We start from the raw sequence: 16,833 nt of genomic DNA, 5'->3' as shown, positions 1-16,833 counted from the left end.
CTTCCACGCCGGAAGCTGAAACTTGTATGATTCTGGATTAATGATAATTGAATGTCTCATATGTATACATAGCCCACAAGGCGACGTCAGAAACCATCAGGGGAGAAAGCCGCATAAAAACCAAACGTGCGCGCGCGTCTCCACTCTGAAGAACCGTATCGGAGAATCACGGCAAGCATTCCGCTGAAGAGCTGCCTCGTCAGAGAGCCTAGAAATGGCAGCGTCGTAGCAAGTATTTGTCAACACTCTGATAGTGCATTTACTTCCGGGTGTAGGTCGGCGTTACCTCGCTAAAATCACTTGACATTCGTTTTCCACATCGAAGACTCGTACGATATAATTCACTGCAAGATGACATAATTAGAAAGTATATTTAATTTCTGGACTCCAAGAACGGCGTTCTTCACATAAGTAACACCTGTTTGTGTGTGCATTCGGGAGGACGACGGTGCAATCCCGCGCCCGGCCATCCTGATTTAGGTTTTCAATGATTTCCCTAAATCGCTTCAGGCAAATGGCTCTGAGCACTATGGGACTCAACATCTTAGGTCATAAGTCCCCTAGAACTTAGAACTACTTAAGCCTAACTAACCTAAGGACATCACACACACCCATGCCCGAGGCAGGATTCGAACCTGCGACCGTAGCAGTCCCGCGGTTCCGGACTGCAGCGCCAGAACCGCTAGACCACCGCGGCCGCTTCAGGCAAATGCCGGGATGGTTTCTTAGCAAGGGCACGGCCGATTTCCTTCCCCATCCTTCCCTAATCCGAGCTTGTGCTCCGTCTCTAATGACATCGTTGTCGACGGGACGTTAAAACAGTAATCTCCACCTCCTCTGTTCGTGTGTTAAAGGTTGCGTTTTGAGGCTCAGGCAACATCGCAGTGACTATATTCCGCCTCTGGCCGCGAGTGTGTCGTTAGCTCAGAGGTTCCCTTGTGCGTTGCAGTGCTTGTACTATAAGACATAGCAGTTCGAATCACGGTAGAAGCCGCTGACTACAACCTTCTATTTTCCATTTTAATTAATGGAGTTGCAAACTGCTAGTAAAAATTTCTTATGCGAAATCCGAAGAATGCCTTTAAACATCAATCTTCGTCCGATTTCGACTTAGTAAATTAAGTTAATATCATGGATTTCTGCTTTGCAAATTCCAAGGTGCTTCACTGTAAAATAGACTCTGAAAAGATTCAAACCGACTGTCAACGATATAAATTTGAGCTTTGTTCGTCATATAGGTCTAACATGTCAGAAGGTTGTTTATGAAGTGCACATGTTCATTAATATAGTTCCTTCTTCTAAATTTTTGCAATAGCATTTAACTGTAGACGTTTTCTAACACCGGCGTTAGCAATTCCTTTCCGTTCTCTGAAACCTTCAAAATGACAAATTTTTCTGGTTTAAATCTGATGACCTTAACTATCACTTCCGATCAACAATAAATACTTCATGAACCCATACATGGAACACCAAATGTGCAGTGTTCCTGCAGTGCTACAGAGCATGCATTGCAAGGTATTCACACAGTTTATCGCATAGACTTACCATAAGGAATGAAACAGGAACTGTAATACACTTTACACCACAGACGCTCACTCTGGCTTGACGAAAACATCCAAACATTGACCAAAAGTTGCACAAATAATTGAGTTTGAAAGGAAAAGAAACGAGGTATGAAGCATTTATAAATTCATCGAATGTAGTGAGGTGGTTTAATTTCGTCCCAGTCTATAAAATTAATTTCGGGCCATACTCAGCTCTTGCCGATTAATGTAATATAATACCCGCCTACTAATCAGGGCGTCTGTCTCCGTTGCTTTTGAGCGTGAATGGAAATTGTAGAAATTTTCTGTGGAGCAACATTTAATAATAAAGCGTTTTAAATCATCAAAAGCGATGAGCGGTAGCAGGCGCTTTCGATAAAGAACGGGGGAGTGCAGCGCCGCTGCTGTCGCCACGGCCGCTGCCAGTAGCCAGCAAATGGATCCCGGAGCTTTGCCGCATACGGCGTCCAGAGGAGGACAGTCTGCAGGAAATCTGCCGCAAAATCGTTACTGGATAAAATTTTGATATCGGTGTGTCACAAAGCGAAATAGATTGAATCTGCGCTACCATTACATACACGTCTTCAGCATTCAGACAGAAGAGGCTATAAAAATATTTTATGCCACCTGGTCTCGATCCACTGACATTATGAACAGAAACAACGCACGCTACCGCTAGACCACAGGCGTAATCAGCCTAGAGTTTCTCTATCATGGGACAAGTTTTCCTCCAGGAAGTGCCGCAGTCTACAGTGTTGCCAGATTGTGCAGATAACCGGACTTAGAGAATTAGCGAGTTGGCCAGTTTTTTTGTCCCATGTCGCGATCGGCGCGGACTTAGCCTCTGAAGCGGCCGGCCGCCGGTCAAGTTTTATTTCAAAGAGTGTACATTCTTCTGTTGTGAAAACAAACAATATTTCAAAGTCTGAGATCAAAAATAGTTGTATTTTGGAAGTTCGTAAAATTTCAAAAAAAAAAAAAAAACGTAATTTTCCGACAGTCAAGAATTTAAATAAATACAGTGATGTAATAGTTCACCTTCAGTGACTATGTACGATGATCTAATAACACTTTCAGTGTTCATATATAAATTTGGAAAGTTTTTAGTTTCAGAAAACCTCTGTGACTTTTCTATAATAATAATTTCAAGAATTCTAAGTAAATATGTGTATTGTGTGTTAGGGTGCGTGTGAATGAGAATGTGTGCGTGACAGTGTGTGGGACGTTTGGCATTATTAAAAAATCATTCATGTAATTCTCTACAGGAACTGGCAAGTGTTCCAACTCTGTAACGTGGGAACGAATCCACTAGCGGTTCCCCTACTAGTGAATGTCGGATGTCCAAGTATGTACGTTTATGTATAAGACAGCCAGAACATTCGTGACTACATAATAAATTTCCAGGTGTAGAGTAAAGCTTATAGTTCATTTTGTTTTGTTTATTTGATTAGGGAGTTTTGTGTTACTTAATTTGATGACATCAATGAGCCTAGGGAAGTGGTTGGTGCTTGCTAGATTTTGGCGCGAGCCGCGCTCTAGAAGTGAGTTCTCATTGGTCGTAAGTGCTGACAGCCAATGAGAAGCGAGACGGTTGGCCGCCTAGCAAGGAGATATAGTTTTGTGTGTGGGAGAGTGAGAGGGGAGTCGCGAGCTAACTTTGATTGGAGGCGGTTATGCTGGATGTGACTTTTCGCATTATGTGTAAGATGAAGTCTTGGGATGACTTCCGCGTTATGGTCCAGTGTTAATGGTATCTGGTAGTGACCAGAAACTGTTTATGAAAACTTTAGAGTGTTGTGAGAATTCGTTCCAACGAAAATCACGAGTGAACTTTGAATTATACACCGTGGCGGTACTGTGTATAATCTTACCGAGTATTTTATGACGGGCATAAACTTTGACTAAAGACAACCACTGAATATCGTGTGCAGAAGTAATTGGCCGATCATTGACTGTGTTACAAGTAATTGGTTTCAGAATTTGGGAAGGTAAAAGTTCTGGCTGGTCTAGGTATGGTGATAACTGTGAGCAGAAACTTTAGTAATTTTCGTAAATGTGGGCTGGTGATCTTGCTTAATGGCAATAAAGATCTATTGAAGGTTTAAATTTGAGCTTCATGTTTAAAGTACGAGTGACATCACCTTTCCGAATCATTTCTTTAAAGTACATAGACAATTTTCAGCAAATTTTACTTATAGCGGCCTCCGGCGTGAAGCTATCAGGTTACAGTTTCCTCAACACTGCTTTTCTGTGATCTCGTAAGTAGCTACAGTCAGAAGTTTACGTGCAAAGATCTACTGCTGTAAAGAGGTAGGTGAACAAAAATTATAAAAGAAATTGCATTGCAGCAGCAACGTATAATCCGTTGCAATTGGTGCATCGCACGCACGTAAAAATCTGTTGCAATTGGCGCATCGCAAGCACGCACGTAAAAAAAAAAAAAAAAAAAGAAGATGCGTCGCAATTGGTGCATCGGCCGGGAAAGATAATGGGACCCTTCATTAAAAGCAGTAGTGTGCGTGTGTTTGTAACCGGACGATAAAAAAGTGCTCGCGAATAAATAGGAACTGGGAAAGGACAAATATTAAGAGTGAACTATCGCCACGTGGACAGAAAGGCAGTGATAGCCCTTGAACTGTGAGTGTGTTTGTTGTGCTTGGTGGATGAATTTTGCGGTTATATCGCGCCGATTGAAGTAGTTGATAACGGCGACATCTGGCATACTACGATCTACGAGACAATGCGACGGCGGCAGTGGAAGCAGTTCGCAGCGCTGACCGTAGTGGTGGCCCGTAAACTGGTACAGAGGCCCAGTGCATGGTGATTGAACCTGCAGCCTCAGCTAGCCGTGTTGGAGACATCAGAAGCGCAAAGTTAAGTAGTGTTTTTTTTTTAACTTTGTGTGTGTGTGTGTGTGTGTGTGTGTGTGTGTGTGTGTGTGTGTGTGTGTGTGTGTGTGAAAAAACTGAATAAAATGGCTGAGTGTAAGCAAACAAATGTAGAGGACGAACTGAGGGTAGATAGGGGGAAAGAACCAGGGGACGAGATTTATGATCCCATGAATTTTAGTTTGGATGTGTCCCAACCCAATTTCAGTAGTTGTTTGACAGAGTCATTAAGTGTTAATTATGGATCGGAGGTGGAACAGAATGTATCAGATCTCAGTGTTTCAGATCTACCTGTGGCAGTAGCTAATATTAATCGACACATTGTAGCAGTAAATGATGGGGCGAAAGATAGTGTGGCAGGTATGTTAATGAGTCTATTGGCAAAATTGAATGGTTTAGATGCTAATATGACGAACATGGATTCTAATATGACGAAAATGGGTACTGCATTAAGTGAGGAGATGGAAGCTAATATGACCAAATTAGGATCTGATATGACAAAAATGGGTTCTGATGTAGATTCAAAAATGAGTGGGTTAGAGTCAAAAATGAGTAATATGGGTGAGGAAATATAATCTAAGCTGGATTCAAAAATTTCAGTTCTAAGAGATTGTTGGAAGCACGACATGGCAGTGCTTAGTAATAATGTAAAAATTGAAATAAATCAGGTTAAACAGGAATGTACGCAAACTATTGTTAAAGTAAAAAGTTAATTAACTACACAAATCGAACAAGTTACTGATGACCACCAGCAATTTAAAGTGCATGTAAATACAGAAATAGTCAAGGCTCGTGAATATTTCAAAGGGGTAGAAAATTATAGTGAAATAAATCACGCTGCCTTAGAATGTAAATTGAAGGAAAATAAAAATAAGTGTGACAAACTTGGGGCTAAGGCATTAAATAAAGCCACTGGCTTGGAAAGTCATATTAATCAATTCAGTGAAAGTATGAATGAGCAATTGTGTGAGCATGACTGTCGGCTAACAAAAGTAGAACAGTGTGCTACTAACAATAGTGGTAGCATTATGTCTAGTGGAATAGTAGAATCCACTGAGATTGCTTATGTCACTCATCGACAGTTTCTCAAGTTTGATCCCAATAAAAGTGTACATCCACGTGAGTTTTGGAATGACTTTGAGGATATCTTGCCTAAAGTGTGGAGTGATAAGCAGAAGATCAGATTTATTACTTCAAACTTAATGGGGGAGGCAAGAATCTGGGGGAACTTGGTCTCAGAAAAATATACTAAATTACAGGAAATTAAACATGCTTTCTTTGAGGAGTACTGGGGTAAGCGAAAGAAAATGGCTGCACTTAACCGTTTCTGGTATGGGGAAAAATACGACCCCAGGAAAGAAGGAATAAAAAGATTTGTACAAAGGTGGGTAACTACTCTATCCTATCTTAGTAATAAAGTAGAAACGGAGCAAATCATTTTGGGGGTAGAAAATAAGTTACCTTGGAACTGGAAGAATAAAATAATGTTTGCACCTAGAGACAATGTAGATAAATTTGTACAATATCTAGAACGCGTTGAATCAGTACTCAAAGAGGAGGAAAGCGCGAGAAGAAAGTATCGCCCTCCTGTTAGGCAGAATGACAATCGCACTGATGTAAACATTAGCAGAATGAGCGTGCAGAGAGGAGGCGGATATCGTGGTAGGTCACGAGGGAGAGGCAGGACATATGATAATCGGGTCAGTGACCAGGGGCAGTACATAGACGGCCGACAGATGTCAGGAGGTGACGCAACCAGCTGACGAATGACGCCAGCGGTGGCGCACCGCGGTCGGAAAACATGTAGCTGTCTACGATTATGCTAGCATTCGTAGACAACGGCATTCCCAGTTAAACCCGCTGGCAAAACCATCCATAAGAAAGGCACCAGTAAAACCTCCTAGCATTAATATATTTGCTACGAAAGAAGGGAAGAATAACGGGGAGCAACAAGAGACAGCAGAATTAATTAGAGTAGAGTTAATGGGGCACAGTAATATTAGTAATAAGAAAAAGAACACGCTTGTCGAAGAAGTAAGTACTGATAATAAGGTTTAGAATCAGGAGGTGAAGGTAAATCTGCACAGCGAAACAGATGAGGATCTGTCTGACAGTGGTGGAAACAGAAATGGAGCAGAGGTCAAAGATCTGCTTAATAGGCTATTTGAAGTAGTTGAGGGTCGTGAAGAAGAGAAGAAGGAAGAAGTGGAGGATATATATATATATATATATATATATATATATATATATATATATATATATATATATATATATATATTGCTGACGACACCTGGGTTAGGGTCGCAGAAACAGAGGTGAGTAAAGGAAGAGAAACACTAGAGAGATGTTTCGATTTAGCACTAGTGGACAGACTGGTAGGAGCTGCCACTAATAATAGGGGTAATATTAAGCATGAGGGAGACCCTGTAAGCGTGAATGTGATATCCACAAAGAAGACAGGTTTTGACAGAAGGGAAACGGTGCAGGATTTATTAGACGAAGTAAAACCTGAAATCAAAAAAGCGTACTTAGGACAGCCAATAATAGAGTTAAGTGTATTAAATGAAAATGTAAAGTGTTTAATAGATACAGGATCAGAGGTGTGTGCTGTATCAAAATTTTGTGAATGGACTCCCAGATAATAAATAAGTAGTAAAGATGGCAGTAAGTGACTTAAATATAATTGTAGCAACAGGTGGTGGTGGTGGTTAGTGTTTAACGTCCCGTCGACAACGAGGTCATTAGAGACGGAGCGCAAGCTCGGGTTAGGGAAGGAAATCGGCCGTGCCCTTTCAAAGGAACCATCCCGGCATTTGCCTGAAACGATTTAGGGAAGTCACGGAAAATCTAAATCAGGATGGCCGGAGACGGGATTGAACCGTCGTCCTCCCGAATGCGAGTCCAGTGTGCTAACCACTGCGCCACCTCGCTCGGTGTGTAGCAACAGGAAAAACCAAGAAGGTGGTAAAGCAAGAAGTATTCCTACCTATAGTTGTAAAGGGGGTAGTAATTAAGCAGAACTTTTTAGTAATAAGTGGACTAAGCGTAGACATGCTGGTGGGTGCTGATTTTCTTAGTAAACATGAAGGATGGGTAAATTTCGGGACAAATGATGTAATGGTTAGAATTAATGGTAACCTCATAACAATACCCTTTATAGGTAAGAGATCATGTGATGATACAGAACTGAATGACTTTCCAATCCGTATTTGCAAGACCACAAAACTGATGGAAGGCTACAATGAGTACGGTGGAGGTAAAGAAGTGGATCCGTCTGAGCTGGATAGCGTCAGAGACGAGAAAACCTTAGAGGGCTTTGCACTCTTTGCAGAGCTAAGTACGTGGCGAGCACTAGGTCTTGAGTCGTATGACAACTATTTCCTTTCATTCGTATTGTCAACCTTCGCCTTCATGTCATTCAGAACGTTTTACTATCTTCTTTCTTTCTTCACTATCTAGCGTTAGAGAGAGTACCAGGAGGTTGTTTTTGGAAGAGAGGCAGGGTGTGGCCTGCATAATGTCAGTAAAGGAGTGAGAGGTTGGGTGTTGCCTGCTCAGTCGTAGTATTAAGTATGTGAATAAACTGCGTGAGAACCTCAGGAGGTTGTTTTGATAAGGGAGGTTAAGGTATGATACAGAGCAGCAAGGCTGTCTGTAAAATAATGGTAATATGTTGTAAGAAGAATATTTGTGCAAGGTAATGAGAAAATGTTTCAATAAGAATTTATGTAAGGAAATAATTACAGAGCAGCAAGGCTGGCTGTAAAACAATGGTAATGTGTAACAGAGCACTAAAAGTGTTGCCTGCTAAATAATAATAAACAAAGGAGTGAGAGGCAAGGTGTTGCCTGCTCAATGTTGGTAAAAGAAGGAGAGGCTATGTTTGTAAACAGAGTGAGATAATGTAAGTAAACGAAAACTGGATCAAAGCTTAAAAACAGGTGGATGTACAAATGAGAGAAGTAACCTGACGTAACACAGAATAAATTGAGATGTTATTAACCATTACTAACCTGAGTGAGTGTAGTATGGATATGACTATGTAACAAATACTGAATGTGACTAGAGAAACCTGATGTTGAATTTTGTGAAACCTGAGTTGGAGATTATTGTAACAGAGCAGCAAAAGGCTGGCTTGAGAAACCCTAAGTTGACTTTAGTCAAGAGGAACCCATATATGAATCGGAATCATTCAAGTGCCCCAGAAGTCAATAGAACAATTTTAAGATTAGTAGTTTTAAGGAATGTGTAGTGTTTGAAGTGTATTTACGTACTATTTGTTAGAAATAATTTGTATACATTTATATGTAACAGTAACTTGTTTGATTCATTGCGAAAAAAAAAATTGAAGAAAAATTAATAGTAAATGTGCCACTTTTGTACTGCTTGTAGGAAAGTTAGTTCACTTTTAACTAAAAAAAGGGTATTTGTAAATGGAAATATTGGAAAGAAAATTTTGCATGATGACTTGGAAAAGTAGAGTTATTCAGTAAGAGTCATGAAAACTATGATTAAAATAATTTTGAGAGGGTTATTGTGTTAGGTGAAGATGTAGCATTTAAGGATGGAAACTGAGGCCAGTTGAATTTTTCAGGTGCGCTGGCATAAGGTTGTATTAGCACGAGACTCACCTGGACCTCCAAAGCAGAACCGAGTCGGACAACGAGTGCTAGCAGAAGTGGAAAGTGTAAGTGTTCAGAGGTGACGCTCACCAAAGCGATTATGTTGTTACTGTGCGTGTGATATAAAAAGAGTGTATTGTAGGTTTGTTTCTTTTTCAGCAACTTGTAAAAAAAATAAAATAAAAAAAACATATGAAGATTGTAACTTTTTTATTTCAGTATTGATGATTTAACATATATGTCTACAGTTAACTGATTGTAGGTCATCAGCCCTAGATATTGATGAATGAAATATATACAGAACCAGAAATGACAAACAATAACGGTTAAAGTAAATCTTTAATAGAAAAATATTAAGAAACAAAAATTTGTTAAGAAATTTTAGTTCCTCAGGAGGTGTGTGGCGTCACAACTAGTGCGTGATCGCCCATTTGTCTATTAAAAGCTTTACTTCAGAATGTATGTGGGCTGCAATGTAAGCTGGTAGAGTATTATACAGTCAGTAACGGATGGGTTGTGTCCTGCAGACTGACGTCACGGCCATCTGTTGCAGCTGCGTATGTGAAAGCAGTGGAGTAGCGCTGTCAGGCCACTTACATTATACGAAACTAAAAATATTACTAACTAATAAAGGAATAACCTGAGGAATGTCATATTTGATGTACATCCTTCTGTTGTGAAAACAAACAATATTTCAAAGTCTGAGATAAAAAAATAGTTGTATCTTGGAAGTTAGTAAAAAAAAAAAACGTGATTTTCTGACAGTCAGGAATTTAAATAAATATAGTGATGTAATAGTTCACCTTCAGTGACTATGTATGATGATCTGATAAATTTGGAAAGTTTTTAGTTTCAGAAAACCTCTGTGACTTTTCTATAATAATAATTTCAAGAATTCTAAGTAAATATGTGTATTGTGTGTTAGGGTGAGTGTGAATGGGAATGTGTGCGTGACAGTGTGTGGGACGTTCGGCATTATTAAAAAAACATTCATTTAATTCTCTACAGGAACTGGCAAGTATTCCAACTCTGTAACGTGGAACGAATCCGCTAGTGGTTCTCCTACTAGTGAATGTCGGATGTCCAAGTATGTATGTTTATGTATAAGACAGCCAGAACATCCGTGACTACATAATAAATTTCCAGATGTAGAGTAAAGCTTATAGTTCATTTTGTTTTGCTTATTTAATTAGGGAGTTTTGTGTTACTTAATTTGATGACATCAATGAGCCTAGAGAAGTGGTTGGTTCTTGCTACACATTGGCGCAAGCCGCGCCCTAGAAGTGAGTCTCATTGGTCGTAAGTGCTGACAGCCAATGAGAAGCGAGACGGTTGGCCGCCTAGCGAGGAGATATAGTTTTGAGTGTGGGAGAGTGAGAGGGGAGTAGCAAGCTAACTTTGATTGGAGGCGGTTATGCTGGATGTGACTTTTCGCATTATGTGTAAGATGAAGTCTTGGGATGACTTCCGCGTTATGGTCCAGTGTTAATGGTATCTGGTAGTGACCAGAAACTGTTTATGAAAACTTTAGAGTGTTGTGAGAATTCGTTCCAACGAAAATCGCAAGTGAACTTTGAATTATACACCGTGGCGGTACTGAGTATAATCTTACCGAGTATTTTATGGCGAGCATAAACTTTGACTAAAGACAACCATTGAATTTCGTGTGCAGAAGTAATTGGCCGATCATTGACTGTGTTACAAGTAATTGGTTTCGGAATTTCGGAAGGTAAAAGTTCTGGCTGGTTTAGGTATGGTGATAACTGTGAGCAGAAACTTTAGTAATTTTCGTAAATGTGGAATGATGATCTTGCTTAACGGCAATAAAGATCTATTGAAGGTTTAAATTTGAGCTTCATGTTTAAAGTACGAGTGACATCCCCTTTCCGAATCATTTCTTTAAAGTACATAGACAATTTTCAGCAGATTTTACTTATAGCGGCCTCCGGCGTGTAGCTATGAGGTTACAGTTTCCTCAACACTGCTCTTCTGTGATCTCGTAAGTAGCTGCAGTCAGGGGTTTACGTGCGAAGATCTACTGCTGTAAAGAGGTAGGTGAACAAAAATTATAAAAGAAATTGCGTTGCAGCAGCAACGTATAATCCGTCACAATTGGTGCATCGCACACACGCACGTAAAAATCCGTCGCACTTGTCGAAATACTATGAACGAAAATGGACACCGCTTAAAGTTGAACTGTCTGTAATATAACTATATTTTTAAATTATTTCTCAAAGTGAACCAAACTGTTATTTCTGTTTACGTTGCTAAGCAGAGATACTGAAGCATCTGCCTTGTTACCACCCATTCTGATTAGAGGCTCTCCCCATGGGCGCCATTCAGCCACAGCAAGGACTGTCTGACACAATGGCTGTTACCAGGAGTTCCGAAGCTCCAGAATGACAAGCAGCCACTCCTAGGCGTACATAGAGAGGCAACAGCTCAGGTATTAGAAGTGTGATCCCCGCGTTGTCAGGAGCTCAGCCATATGGATACATAACAGCCCCACCAACAAGGACTGGCTACATAGCAGACACAGGGGGCCACAGGGGTGAAGGAAAAGAGAAGAGGTAACCACGCCATAGATGCTAAGACAGGAGTTCTTCCCTAGGTGGCTCACACTATGGAGAGAAAATTTATAAGTGGGGATCAAGCCCAAAAGGGGGACGAAAACAAAAAGGAAGGATGTAAAAGGAAAGGCAAGAGGAACAAAACTGGAAGGAATACAGGAAAACAGGTGGATAGCCATGTCGACATACTTAAGAACACAAAGAGAGGGGAAGGAGGGGTCAGAGGGGAAGGAATTAGGACAGGGAGTGAGGGGCACAGGGAGGCAAATGCAGCCCAAAAAGGAAAAATGGATCGCCATAGCTCGGAGCCCTGTGTGTGTGTGTGTGTGTGTGTGTGTGTGTGTGTGTGTGTGTGCGCCATGCACGAACTCACAGAACTGTGAGCCCCTGGCAGAATACATAAAGGAAAACAGAATATCGTCGAATATCGAGAAGTCGTGCTTTCCGACATGCCATGACCACGATGTATGAGTCAAAACAAGCAGTTTTGAAAGCACTTCCATTTATTGTTCAGAAAATAACATTTATGTGGTAAATAAATTTGTTGGGATGCAGACTTTGTGAAATACGACGAAACTCGATAAACGGTTAATGCCCTTCAGTTGCTTCAGTTCCAATATTAAGTTCGACAGTTTTTTTCAGTATTATCTTAAATATTTATATTTATTGATTATGGCTTCAACGCCGAGAAAGAAAAATGAGGGAAGAGGTTACAGCCAAAGTCGAAAAAATTAATTTGAAGGACCATGGGAAGAGCAATGTAGATGGTATTAACGGCAGATCCAATGAAGAGAAAGTGTTGGTGGGGTTGGGTGGGGTGGGGTGGGGTGGGGGAGAGAGGAGGGAGGAGTATGCCACAAATCTTTCTACATATAAAAGCCCCTTAATCACAGCGTCTGGATTCAAAAGGCAGTGGCATGTGATGGGCAGTGCATGGCTTACTTACACTGAGGTGAAAGAGTCATGGGATAGCGATATGCACACACACAGGAGGCGGTAGTATAGCGTACACAAGGAATAAAAGGGCGGTGCATTGGTACCGGTACTCAGGTATTTAATGTGAAAACGTTTCCGACGTGATTACGGCCGCACGACGTTAATTAACGGACTTCGAACGTGGAGTGGACGTTGGAACTACACCCACGAGTCATTCCATTTCGGAAATTGTTAGGGAATTCAATATTTCAAGATCACAGTGTTAAGAGCGTGCCGAGAAAACCACAATTCAGCCATTACCTGTCACCATGGACAATGCAGCAGCCGATAGCCTTCTCATACAGACCGAGAGCATCGGAGTTTGCATAGAGTTGTCAGTGCAGACAGATAAGAGGCATTGCGTGAAATAACAGCAGAAACCAACGTGGGACGTATGATGAACGTATCAATTATGACAGTGCGTCGAAACTTGTCACTAATGGGCTATGACAGCAGACAACCGACACGAGTGCACTTGCTAACAGCACGATATAGCCTGCAGCGCTTCTTCTGGGCTTATGATGATATTGGTTGGACCCTAGACGACTGGAAAACCGTGGCCTGGTCAGATGATATCCGATTTCAGTTCGTAAGAGATGATGGTACGGTTCGAGTGTGGCACTGATCCCACGAAGCCATGGACCCAAGTTGCCAACAAGGCACTGTGCAGTCTGGTGGTAGCTCCATACTGGTGTAGGCTGGGTTTACTTGTAAAAGACTGAATCCTCTGGTCCAGCTGAACCGATCATTGACCCGATATTGTTATTTTGTCTATTTAGAAACCATCTGCAGCCATTCATGGGCTGCGTGTTCCTAAACAACCGTGCACTATATCACAAGGCCACAACTGTTCACGAAAATTCGAGCGAGTGATTTGGCCACCCAGATCGTCCAACATCAGTCCCGTTCAACATTTATGGGACTTAAATAAGAGGTCAGTTCGTGCACAACGTCCTGCACTGGCAACACTTCTGCAGTTATGGATGGCTACAGTGGCAGCATGGCTCAATTTTTCTGCAGGGGATTTCCAACAACTTGTTGAGCCATACCACGTCAAGTTGTTGCACTCTGCTGGGCCAAAGGAGGTCCGACACGATTTTAGGAGGTACCCCATGATTTGTCACCTAAACGTAGTCTTTCTCTATATACTACAAAGTGTTTTTCTCAGTGATACCCTTATAGATATTTAAGGATTTGTTAGGGCATCCATTTATCTTTCTTTATTATGAAGTTTCTGGCTTCTGTAGGAGTTTTCAACCTGGCATAGGTACATTTCAAATGTTGCGTAGTTGCATAGTAGAAACAGAGTTACCAGCACTTCCATTAGCAATCTTCGCTATTTTGCAAGATGCGACCAGAGTGACTAACTCCACCAGCGCATTCTTTATCATCTGTTTCATTATACCATTGACAATTTCCAGTAAGACACCAGATTTTATGAATTTATTTATTTAATCGTATGGCTAGGGCCTCCCGTCGGGCAGACGGTTCGCCAGGCGCCGGTCTTTCAATTTGACGCCACTACGGCGACCTGCAGTCGATGATGATGATGATGATGATGATGATGATGATGATGATGATGATGATGATGATGATGATGATGATGATGATGATGATGATGATGATGATGATGATGATGACAGCACAACACCCAGTCCCTGGCCGGAGAAAATTCCCCGACACAGCCGGGAATCGAACGCGGGCCCGGAGGATTGACAATCCGTCACGCTGACCATTCAGCTCCCGGGGGTGGACATTTTATGAATGATTTGTATTTGCAACTTATTTATCACAGCTTCATTTACACAAAACTTCTATCGTTTTGCTTAACTCGTCCTTTTGGAAACATGTTGAAGAATTTTGCTGCTCCAACAAAACTTGACATCTTAGGTGGTGGAATGGTTTCTCCCCCCCCCCCCTCCCCGCCCAGTAACAGGAGCGTGCTTATATCGGCACAAATGTGTGTGGTATTACTGACTTTTGCCTTCAGAATGGTTAACGTTTACTTGCTATCATGTGCCATACCCAAATAGAACAGAAATGTGGCATTTCATAAAATCGTATACGGTATTTACAGTTCCCATATCTTATGTAGGAATTATCGACTGAGCACTATCACAAGTTTTTCACCCTTAGACTATGGGGACTGAAAGCATAGAGACTACTTTTGATGCAGAAGGTTTCTGGAGATTACCTTACCGATTTTAGATCTGGCTGCTCGTAGCTTTGTCACATAAAGGCTAACAATCTAACCTTCAGCGAGATTGGAACTGCAAGCCAAGTAGCCCTCACTTTACAGGCGACAATGTTACCTCAGAGCTAGCGAAGAGCTACTATATTCATATCCCCGTTACTCTCCAAGTGGTGGCTACTGCAGATAAATCAGAACGTAAAGACGAGATTAGTCGCCATTTTAGTGTGGAACAACTTTCCTGGACTCAGAACTGTAAATTGATAATCGTGTGTCACACCTTTACTGAAAATCACTGATCATTCAATGGAAGTATCACAGAAAGACAAGTGAATTTAGCAGGATAACTGTGTTAACCAGGATGTAACTCATCGATCAGAGTTATCGAACATAGCCTGCTTTGTTGCCAAGATTCGGTTGCACTAGTAGCAGGAAGAATAGCAGCTGACGAGTTCCCTGAGTGGGACACATGGTGACTGCATCTTATATCTTAAAGACGTAGCTTTTGAGGGCTCGAATATCCAAGGTATAAATCAATGAGTCTTACTCTCAATTTTGTAAACAACTTCAGCTACCAGAGCGTTGTTACTAATAATATGCAGATACACAGACTTCAAAATAAGCATCATAAATCAATCAATGCCATTATTTGTGTTTCTTCTGTCTTAAGCGTACTGAAAACGAAAATGCTCATTCACCAGACAGAATTCACGTTTTTTTTTTTTATTTTTTTTTTTTTTTGGGGGGGGGGGCGTTTCAGTAGTTATACTGTATACATTACGAGCAGTCTACATGTCATATCATCGTTACAGACTGAAATAATTTTCCTGAAGAACCCTGTCATTGGCACCATTCCCAGAACATAGGAATAGTAATGAATAAACAACAGCAGCACCATTGATTGGAAAACGTAAACGACCACAGAGATACTTTTTGGGCTACCAGTAACAAATAAGAAAATTAACTGGACGCAGAAAATCATATGCAATGACCACGAAAGCGGAGTGGAGAAAGTCAAAACAGTTAACATGAAAGGAGTATTAGTTATCACCAGAACGTGGAAGAAGGAACACAACTCTGACAGTATTGTCTAAAATAAGTCACTCTTAAGCAAAACTGTCATTCTGTCTACAAAAACTGAAAACAACAAAAATATACTTTTAATGAATACAATATTACACTCAGTCAATAAAAGCGAAAATCGTCTATGCTGAAGAGCTTTTCAACTAGCAGCATGTTTGAAACAGAGAGAACCAAGCTGAGATTCATGCTAGTTTTCTATGCTGCTCTTCATAGTCAGTATAGAGCAGTATTAATTTTAGTCCCTGATGGGTTGATATGAGAGACGCCTCTGGGGTACCACAATATTCATATGAGAATTCTCGACGTGTAATAAGACGGCTGTGATAGTAGGTGGCTCCCTCTCACGAATCGTTGGGAGCAGGAACATATTAGGGCTGGCGACCCTGCCCTGTACGCACTTTTTCTTCGTTACCTGCGTGTCCTGAGGGAAACATACCCTAAAACCCTTATCCATCCAAACATCTTAACTCTTGTACAACCCTCCACCCCTTCTCAATCAACACTGGACCAGCATGAGAAGATGTGGTCCAAACCTTCCTGAACGAAAATGTCGAACTTCGAAACAAGCACGTCCCTCATAAGTAGAGCTGGCGACTCGTAATCCCGCACTGAAAATGTCAGTCTGCCTCATGAATGCTGGTTGGAGGAGGGGCGGTGGCGAAAGTCGACTAATCAATTTAAACAACAAAATAAACACGAAGGAAATTAGATCAACTAGAGTAAATCATTCTAAGCATCCACGTGTAATATTCGCACCATGCAACCTTAAAATCTCGGATGTTTGGAATGTGTATTGCAGAACATCAAATGGGACATGCTCGGAGTCAGTGAATCGAGGCTCAAAAACGAAGCGATTTCTATCCTAGTCTGGAAATCTCCGTTTTCAGGATAGCTCAGAAGTAAATTAATATATTGGAGGAGTAGCTCTGTTAATTCACAACAGGAGGAAACACATCGCCA

This window comes from Schistocerca nitens, chromosome 5, assembly GCF_023898315.1.
Source record: "Schistocerca nitens isolate TAMUIC-IGC-003100 chromosome 5, iqSchNite1.1, whole genome shotgun sequence".
Lineage (NCBI taxonomy): Eukaryota > Metazoa > Arthropoda > Insecta > Orthoptera > Acrididae > Schistocerca > Schistocerca nitens.
This window is presented reverse-complemented; position numbering follows the sequence as displayed.